This window comes from Euprymna scolopes, chromosome 46, assembly GCF_053919585.1.
Source record: "Euprymna scolopes isolate OS-2025 chromosome 46, ASM5391958v1, whole genome shotgun sequence".
Lineage (NCBI taxonomy): Eukaryota > Metazoa > Mollusca > Cephalopoda > Sepiida > Sepiolidae > Euprymna > Euprymna scolopes.
In genome coordinates, this window is record NC_136527.1 from 161,309,344 (window position 1) to 161,320,943 (window position 11,600).

Consider the following 11,600-nt stretch of genomic DNA (forward strand, 5'->3'; position numbering starts at 1 on the left):
TGTCATAATGTGTGTATGTGACAATCTTAATGTAATATTTGTCATTGTTATAATATGTGTATGTGACAATCTTAATGTAATATTTGTCATTGTTATAATGTGTGTATGTGACAATCTTGATGTAATATTTGTCATTGTTATAATGTGTGTATGTGACAATCTTAATGTAATATTTGTCATTGTTATAATGTGTGTATGTGACAATCTTGATGTAATATTTGTCATTGTTATAATGTGTGTATGTGACAATCTTAATGTAATATTTGTCATTGTTATAATGTGTGTATGTGACAATCTTAATGTAATATTTGTCATTGTTATAATGAGTGTATGTGACAATCTTAATGTAATATTTGTCATTGTTATAATGTGTGTATGTGACAATCTTGATGTAATATTTGTCATTGTTATAATGTGTGTATGTGACAATCTTAATGTAATATTTGTCATTGTTATAATGTGTGTATGTGACAATCTTGATGTAATATTTGTCATTGTTATAATGTGTGTATGTGACACTCGTAATGTAATATTTGTCATTGTTATAATGTGTGCATGTGACAATCTTAATGTAATATTTGTCATTGTTATAATGTGTGTATGTGACAATCGTAATGTAATATTTGTCATTGTTATAATGTGTGTATGTGACAATCTTAATGTAATATTTGTCATTGTTATAATGTGTGTATGTGACAATCTTGATGTAATATTTGTCATTGTTATAATGTGTGTATGTGACAATCGTAATGTAATATTTGTCATTGTTATAATGTGTGTATGTGACAATCTTAATGTAATATTTGTCATTGTTATAATGTGTGTACGTGACAATCGTAATGTAATATTTGTCATTGTTATAATGTGTGCATGTGACAATCTTAATGTAATATTTGTCATTGTTATAATGTGTGTATGTGACAATCTTGATGTAGTATTTGTCATTGTTATAATGTGTGTATGTGACAATCGTAATGTAATATTTGTCATTGTTATAATGTGTGTATGTGACAATCTTAATGTAATATTTGTCATTGTTATAATGTGTGTATGTGACAATCTTAATGTAATATTTGTCATTGTTATAATGTGTGTATGTGACAATCTTAATGTAATATTTGTCATTGTTATAATGTGTGTATGTGACAATCGTAATGTAATATTTGTCATTGTTATAATGTGTGCATGTGACAATCTTAATGTAATATTTTTCATTGTTATAATGTGTGTATGTGACAATCTTAATGTAATATTTGTCATTGTTATAATGTGTGTATGTGACAATCTTAGTGTAATATTTGTCATTGTTATAATGTGTGTATGTGACAATCTTAATGTAATATTTGTCATTGTTATAATGTGTGTATGTGACAATCTTGATGTAATATTTGTCATTGTTATAATGTGTGTATGTGACAATCTTAATGTAATATTTGTCATTGTTATAATGTGTGTATGTTACAATCGTAATGTAATATTTGTCATTGTTATAATGTGTGTATGTGACAATCTTGATGTAATATTTGTCATTGTTATAATGTGTGTATGTGACAATCTTAGTGTAATATTTTTCATTGTTATAATGTGTGTATGTGACAATCTTAATGTAATATTTGTCATTGTTATAATGTGTGTATGTGACAATCTTGATGTAATATTTGTCATTGTTATAATGTGTGTATGTGACAATCTTAATGTAATATTTGTCATTGTTATAATGTGTGTATGTGACAATCGTAATGTAATATTTGTCATTGTTATAATGTGTGTATGTGACAATCTTAATGTAATATTTGTCATTGTTATAATGTGTGTATGTGACAATCTTAATGTAATATTTGTCATTGTTATAATGTGTGTATGTGACAATCTTAATGTAATATTTGTCATTGTTATAATGTGTGTGTGTGACAATCTTAGTGTAATATTTGTCATTGTTATAATGTGTGTATGTGACAATCTTAATGTAATATTTGTCATTGTGATAATGTGTGTATGTGACAATCTTAATGTAATATTTGTCATTGTTATAATGTGTGTATGTGACAATCTTAATGTAATATTTGTCATTGTTATAATGTGTGTATGTGACAATCTTAATGTAATATTTGTCATTGTAATAATGTGTGTATGTGACAATCTTAATGTAATATTTGTCATTGTTATAATGAATGTATGTGACAATCTTAATGTAATATTTGTCATTGTTATAATGAGTGTATGTGACAATCGTAATGTAATATTTGTCATTGTTATAATGTATGTGACAATCTTAATGTAATATTTGTCATTGTTATAATGAATGTATGTGACAATCTTAATGTAATATTTGTCATTGTTATAATGAGTATGTGACAATCTTAATGTAATATTTGTCATTGTTATAATGTGTGTATGTGACAATCTTAATGTAATATTTGTCATTGTTATAATGTGTGTATGTGACAATCTTAATGTAATATTTGTCATTGTTATAATGAGTGTATGTGACAATCTTAATGTAATATTTGTCATTGTTATAATGTGTGTATGTGACAATCTTAATGTAATATTTGTCATTGTTATAATGTGTGTATGTGACAATCTTGATGTAATATTTGTCATTGTTATAATGTGTGTATGTGACAATCTTAATGTAATATTTGTCATTGTTATAATGAGTGTATGTGACAATCTTAATGTAATATTTGTCATTGTTATAATGTGTGTATGTGACAATCTTAATTTAATATTTGTCATTGTTATAATGTGTGTATGTGACAATCTTAATGTAATATTTGTCATTGTTATAATGTGTGTATGTGACAATCTTAATGTAATATCTGTCATTGTTATACTGTGTGTATGTGACAATCTTAATGTAATATTTGTCATTGTTATAATGTGTGTATGTGACAATCTTGATGTAATATTTGTCATTGTTATAATGTGTGTATGTGACAATCGTAATGTAATATTTGTCATTGTTATAATGTGTGCATGTGACAATCTTAATGTAATATTTGTCATTGTTATAATGTGTGTATGTGACAATCGTAATGTAATATTTGTCATTGTTATAATGTGTGTATGTGACAATCTTAATGTAATATTTGTCATTGTTATAATGTGTGTATGTGACAATCTTGATGTAATATTTGTCATTGTTATAATGTGTGTATGTGACAATCGTAATGTAATATTTGTCATTGTTATAATGTGTGTATGTGACAATCTTAATGTAATATTTGTCATTGTTATACTGTGTGTACGTGACAATCGTAATGTAATATTTGTCATTGTTATAATGTGTGCATGTGACAATCTTAATGTAATATTTGTCATTGTTATAATGTGTGTATGTGACAATCTTAATGTAATATTTGTCATTGTTATAATGTGTGTATGTGACAATCGTAATGTAATATTTGTCATTGTTATAATGTGTGTATGTGACAATCTTAATGTAATATTTGTCATTGTTATAATGTGTGTATGTGACAATCTTAATATAATATTTGTCATTGTTATAATGTGTGTATGTGACAATCTTAATGTAATATTTGTCATTGTTATAATGTGTGTATGTGACAATCGTAATGTAATATTTGTCATTGTTATAATGTGTGCATGTGACAATCTTAATGTAATATTTTTCATTGTTATAATGTGTGTATGTGACAATCTTAATGTAATATTTGTAATTGTTATAATGTGTGTATGTGACAATCTTAGTGTAATATTTGTCATTGTTATAATGTGTGTATGTGACAATCTTAATGTAATATTTGTCATTGTTATAATGTGTGTATGTGACAATCTTGATGTAATATTTGTCATTGTTATAATGTGTGTATGTGACAATCTTAATGTAATATTTGTCATTGTTATAATGTGTGTATGTGTCAATCGTAATGTAATATTTGTCATTGTTATAATGTGTGTATGTGACAATCTTGATGTAATATTTATCATTGTTATAATGTGTGTATGTGACAATCTTAGTGTAATATTTTTCATTGTTATAATGTGTGTATGTGACAATCTTAATGTAATATTTGTCATTGTTATAATGTTTGTATGTGACAATCTTGATGTAATATTTGTCATTGTTATAATGTGTGTATGTGACAATCTTAATGTAATATTTGTCATTGTTATAATGTGTGTATGTGACAATCGTAATGTAATATTTGTCATTGTTATAATGTGTGTATGTGACAATCTTAATGTAATATTTGTCATTGTTATAATGTGTGTATGTGACAATCTTAATGTAATATTTGTCATTGTTATAATGTGTGTATGTGACAATCTTAATGTAATACTTGTCATTGTTATAATGTGTGTGTGTGACAATCTTAGTGTAATATTTGTCATTGTTATAATGTGTGTATGTGACAATCTTAATGTAATATTTGTCATTGTGATAATGTGTGTATGTGACAATCTTAATGTAATATTTGTCATTGTTATAATGTGTGTATGTGACAATCTTAATGTAGGATTTGTCATTGTTATAATGTGTGTATGTGACAATCTTAATGTAATATTTGTCATTGTGATAATGTGTGTATGTGACAATCTTAATGTAATATTTGTCATTGTTATAATGAATGTATGTGACAATCTTAATGTAATATTTGTCATTGTTATAATGAGTGTATGTGACAATCTTAATGTAATATTTGTCATTGTTATAATGTATGTGACAATCTTAATGTAATATTTGTCATTGTTATAATGAATGTATGTGACAATCTTAATGTAATATTTGTCATTGTTATAATGAGTGTATGTGACAATCTTAATGTAATATTTGTCATTGTTATAATGTGTGTATGTGACAATCTTAATGTAATATTTGTCATTGTTATACTGTGTGTACGTGACAATCGTAATGTAATATTTGTCATTGTTATAATGTGTGCATGTGACAATCTTAATGTAATATTTGTCATTGTTATAATGTGTGTATGTGACAATCTTAATGTAATATTTTTCATTGTTATAATGTGTGTATGTGACAATCGTAATGTAATATTTGTCATTGTTATAATGTGTGTGTGTGACAATCTTAATGTAATAATTGTCATTGTTATAATGTATGTGACAATCTTAATGTAAGATTTGTCATTGTTATAATGTGTGTATGTGACAATCTTAATGTAATAATTTTCATTGTTATAATGTGTGTATGTGACAATCTTAATGTAATATTTGTCATTGTTATAATGTGTGTGTGTGACAATCTTAATGTAATATTTGTCATTGTTATAATGTGTGTATGTGACAATCTTAATTTAAGATTTGTCATTGTTATAATGTGTGTATGTGACAATCTTAATGTAATATTTGTCATTGTTATAATGTGTGTATGTGACAATCTTAATGTAAGATTTGTCATTGTTATAATGTGTGTATGTGACAATCTTGATGTAATATTTGTCATTGTTATAATGTGTGTATGTGACAATCTTAATGTAATATTTGTCATTGTTATAATGTGTGTATGTGACAATCGTAATGTAATATTTGTCATTGTTATAATGTGTGTGTGTGACAATCTTAATGTAATATTTTTCATTGTTATAATGAGTGTATGTGACAATCTTAATGTAATATTTGTCATTGTTATAATGTGTGTATGTGACAATCTTAATGTAAAATTTGTCATTGTTATAATGTGTGTATGTGACAATCTTAATGTAATATTTGTCATTGTTATAATGTGTGTATGTGACAATCTTAATGTAATATTTGTCATTGTTATAATGTGTGTATGTGACAATCTTAATGTAATATTTGTCATTGTTATAATGTGTGTATGTGACAATCGTAATGTAATATTTGTCATTGTTATAATGTGTGTGTGTGACAATCTTAATGTAATATTTGTCATTGTTATAATGTGTGTATGTGACAATCGTAATGTAATATTTGTCATTGTTATAATGTGTGTATGTGACAATCTTAATGTAATATTTGTCATTGTTATAATGTGTGTATGTGACAATCTTAATGTAAGATTTGTCATTGTTATAATGTGTGTATGTGACAATCTTAATGTAATATTTTTCATTGTTATAATGTGTGTATGTGACAATCTTAATGTAATATTTGTCATTGTTATAATGTGTGTATGTGACAATCTTAATGTAATATTTGTCATTGTTATAATGTGTGTATGTGACAATCTTAATGTAATATTTGTCATTTTTATAATGTGTGTGTGTGACAATCTTAATGTAATATTTGTCATTGTTATAATGTGTGTATGTGACAATCTTAATGTAATATTTGTCATTGTTATAATGTGTGTATGTGACAATCTTAATGTAATATTTGTCATTGTTATAATGTGTGTGTGTGACAATCTTAATGTAATATTTGTCATTGTTATAATGTGTGTATGTGACAATCTTAGTGTAATATTTGTCATTGTTATAATGTGTGTATGTGACAATCTTAATGTAATATTTGTCATTGTTATAATGTGTGTGTGTGACAATCTTAATGTAATATTTGTCATTGTTATAATGTGTGTATGTGACAATCTTAGTGTAATATTTGTCATTGTTATAATGTGTGTATGTGACAATCTTGATGTAATATTTGTCATTGTTCTAATGTGTGTGTGTGTGACAATCTTAATGTAATATTTGTCATTGTTATAATGTGTGTGTGTGACAATCTTAATGTCATATTTGTCATTGTTATAATGTGTGTGTGACAATCTTAATGTAATATTTGTCATTGTTATAATGTGTGTGTGTGACAATCTTAATGTAATATTTGTCATTGTTATAATGTGTGTGTGTGACAATCTTAATGTAATATTTGTCCTTGTTATAATGTATGTGACAATCTTAATGTAAGATTTGTCATTGTTATAATGTGTGTATGTGACAATCTTAATGTAATAATTTTCATTGTTATAATGTGTGTATGTGACAATCTTAATGTAATATTTGTCATTGTTATAATGTGTGTGTGTGACAATCTTAATGTAATATTTGTCATTGTTATAATGTGTGTATGTGACAATCTTAATTTAAGATTTGTCATTGTTATAATGTGTGTATGTGACAATCTTAATGTAATATTTGTCATTGTTATAATGTGTGTATGTGACAATCTTAATGTAAGATTTGTCATTGTTATAATGTGGGTATGTGACAATCTTGATGTAATATTTGTCATTGTTATAATGTGTGTATGTGACAATCTTAATGTAATATTTGTCATTGTTATAATGTGTGTATGTGACAATCGTAATGTAATATTTGTCATTGTTATAATGTGTGTGTGTGACAATCTTAATGTAATATTTTTCATTGTTATAATGAGTGTATGTGACAATCTTAATGTAATATTTGTCATTGTTATAATGTGTGTATGTGACAATCTTAATGCAAAATTTGTCATTGTTATAATGTGTGTATGTGACAATCTTAATGTAAGATTTGTCATTGTTATAATGTGTGTATGTGACAATCTTAATGTAATATTTGTCATTGTTATAATGTGTGTATGTGACAATCTTAATGTAATATTTGTCATTGTTATAATGTGTGTATGTGACAATCGTAATGTAATATTTGTCATTGTTATAATGTGTGTGTGTGACAATCTTAATGTAATATTTGTCATTGTTATAATGAGTGTATGTGACAATCTTAATGTAATATTTGTCATTGTTATAATGTGTGTATGTGACAATCGTAATGTAATATTTGTCATTGTTATAATGTGTGTATGTGACAATCTTAATGTAATATTTGTCATTGTTATAATGTGTGTATGTGACAATCTTAATGTAAGATTTGTCATTGTTATAATGTGTGTATGTGACAATCTTAATGTAATATTTTTCATTGTTATAATGTGTGTATGTGACAATCTTAATGTAATATGTGTCATTGTTATAATGTGTGTGACAATCTTAATGTAATATTTGTCATTGTTATAATGTGTGCATGTGACAATCTTAATGAAATATTTGTCATTGTTATAATGTGTGTATGTGACAATCTTAATGTAAGATTTGTCATTGTTATAATGTGTGTGTTTGACAATCTTAATGTAATATTTGTCTTTGTTATAATGTGTTTGACAATCTTAATGTAATATTTGTCATTGTTATAATGTGTGTATGTGACAATCTTAATGTAAGATTTGTCATTGTTATAATGTGTGTGACAATCTTAATGTAATATTTGTCATTGTTATAATGTGTGTATGTGACAATCTTAATGTAATATTTGTCATTGTTATAATGTGTGTGACAATCTTAATGTAATATTTGTCATTGTTATAATGTGTGTGACAATCTTAATGTAATATTTGTCATTGTTATAATGTGTGTATCTGACAACCTTAATGTAAGATTTGTCATTGTTATAATGTGTGTATGTGACAATCTTAATGTAATATTTGTCATTGTTATAATGTGTGTATGTGACAATCTTAATGTAATATTTGTCATTGTTATAATGTGTGTGTGTGACAATCTTAATGTAATATTTGTCATTGTTATAATGTGTGTGTGTGACAATCTTAATGTAATATTTGTCTTTGTAATAATGTGTGTATGTGACAATCTTAATGTAATATTTGTCATTGTTATAATGTGTGTATGTGACAATCTTAATGTAATGTTTGTCATTGGTGTAATGTGTGTATGTGACAATCTTAATGTAATATTTGTCATTGTTATAATGTGTGTATGTGACAATCTTAATGTAATATTTGTCATTGTTATAATGTGTGTATGTGACAATCTTAATGTAATATTTGTCATTGTTATAATGTGTGTATGTGACAATCGTAATGTAATATTTGTCATTGTTATAATGTGTGTATGTGACAATGTCAATGTAAGATTTGTCATTGTTATAATGTGTGTATGTGACAATCTTAATGTAATATTTGTCATTGTTATAATGTGTGTGTGTGACAATCTTAATGTAATATTTGTCATTGTTATAATGTGTGTACGTGACAATCTTAATGTAATATTTGTAATTTTTATAATGTGTGTGTGTGACAATCTTAATGTAATATTTGTCATTGTTATAATGTGTGTATGTGACAATCTTGATGTAATATTTGTCATTGTTATAATGTGTGTATGTGAACATGTTAATGTAAGATTTGTCATTGTTATAATGTGTGTGTGTGACAATCTTAATGTAATATTTGTCATTGTTATAATGTGTGTGTGTGACAATCTTAATGTAATATTTGTCATTGTTATAATGTGTGTGTGACAATCTTAATGTAATATTTGTCATTGTTATAATGTGTGTGTGTGACAATCTTAATGTAATATTTGTCATTGTTATAATGTGTGTGTGTCACAATCTTAATGTAATAATTGTCATTGTTATAATGTATGTGACAATCTTAATGTAAGATTTGTCATTGTTATAATGTGTGTATGTGACAATCTTAATGTAATAATTTTCATTGTTATAATGTGTGTATGTGACAATCTTAATGTAATATTTGTCATTGTTATAATGTGTGTGTGTGACAATCTTAATGTAATATTTGTCATTGTTATAATGTGTGTATGTGACAATCTTAATTTAAGATTTGTCATTGTTATAATGTGTGTATGTGACAATCTTAATGTAATATTTGTCATTGTTATAATGTGTGTATGTGACAATCTTAATGTAAGATTTGTCATTGTTATAATGTGTGTATGTGACAATCTTGATGTAATATTTGTCATTGTTATAATGTGTGTATGTGACAATCTTAATGTAATATTTGTCATTGTTATAATGTGTGTATGTGACAATCGTAATGTAATATTTGTCATTGTTATAATGTGTGTGTGTGACAATCTTAATGTAATATTTTTCATTGTTATAATGAGTGTATGTGACAATCTTAATGTAATATTTGTCATTGTTATAATGTGTGTATGTGACAATCTTAATGTAAAATTTGTCATTGTTATAATGTGTGTATGTGACAATCTTAATGTAATATTTGTCATTGTTATAATGTGTGTATGTGACAATCTTAATGTAATATTTGTCATTGTTATAATGTGTGTATGTGACAATCTTAATGTAATATTTGTCATTGTTATAATGTGTGTATGTGACAACCTTAATGTAAGATTTGTCATTGTTATAATGTGTGTATGTGACAATCTTAGTGCAATATTTGTCATTGTGATAATGTGTGTATGTGACAATCTTAATGTAATATTTGTCATTGTTATAATGTGTGTGTGTGACAATCTTAATGTAATATTTGTCATTGTTATAATGTGTGTATGTGACAATCTTAGTGTAATATTTGTCATTGTTATAATGTGTGTATGTGACAATCTTAATGTAAGATTTGTCATTGTTATAATGTGTGTGACAATCTTAATGTAATATTTGTCATTGTTATAATGTGTGTATGTGACAATCTTGATGTAATATTTGTCATTGTTATAATGTGTGTGACAATCTTAATGTAATATTTGTCATTGTTATAATGTGTGTGACAATCTTAATGTAATATTTGTCATTGTTATAATGTGTGTATGTGACAACCTTAATGTAAGATTTGTCATTGTTATAATGTGTGTATGTGACAATCTTAATGTAATATTTGTCATTGTTATAATGTGTGTATGTGACAATCTTAATGTAATATTTGTCATTGTTATAATGTGTGTGTGTGACAATCTTAATGTAATATTTGTCATTGTTATAATGTGTGTGTGTGACAATCTTAATGTAATATTTGTCTTTGTAATAATGTGTGTATGTGGCAATCTTAATGTAATATTTGTCATTGTTATAATGTGTGTATGTGACAATCTTAATGTAATGTTTGTCATTGGTGTAATGTGTGTATGTGACAATCTTAATGTAATATTTGTCATTGTTATAATGTGTGTATGTGACAATCTTAATGTAATATTTGTCATTGTTATAATGTGTGTATGTGACAATCTTAATGTAATATTTGTCATTGTTATAATGTGTGTATGTTACAATGTTAATGTAAGATTTGTCATTGTTATAATGTGTGTATGTGACAATGTTAATGTAAGATTTGTCATTGTTATAATGTGTGTATGTGACAATCTTAATGTAATATTTGTCATTGTTATAATGTGTGTACGTGACAATCTTAATGTAATATTTGTCATTGTTATAATGTGTGTACGTGACAATCTTAATGTAATATTTGTCATTTTTATAATGTGTGTGTGTGACAATCTTAATGTAATATTTGTCATTGTTATAATGTGTGTATGTGACAATCTTGATGTAATATTTGTCATTGTTATAATGTGTGTATGTGACCATGTTAATGTAAGATTTGTCATTGTTATAATGTGTGTGTGTGACAATCTTAATGTAATATTTATCATTGTTATAATGTGTGTGTGTGACAATCTTAATGTAATATTTGTCATTGTTATAATGTGTGTGTGACAATCTTAATGTAATATTTGTCATTGTTATAATGTGTGTGTGTGACAATCTTAATGTAATATTTGTCATTGTTATAATGTGTGTGTGTGACAATCTTAATGTAATAATTGTCATTGTTATAATGTATGTGACAATCTTAATGTAAGATTTGTCATTGTTATA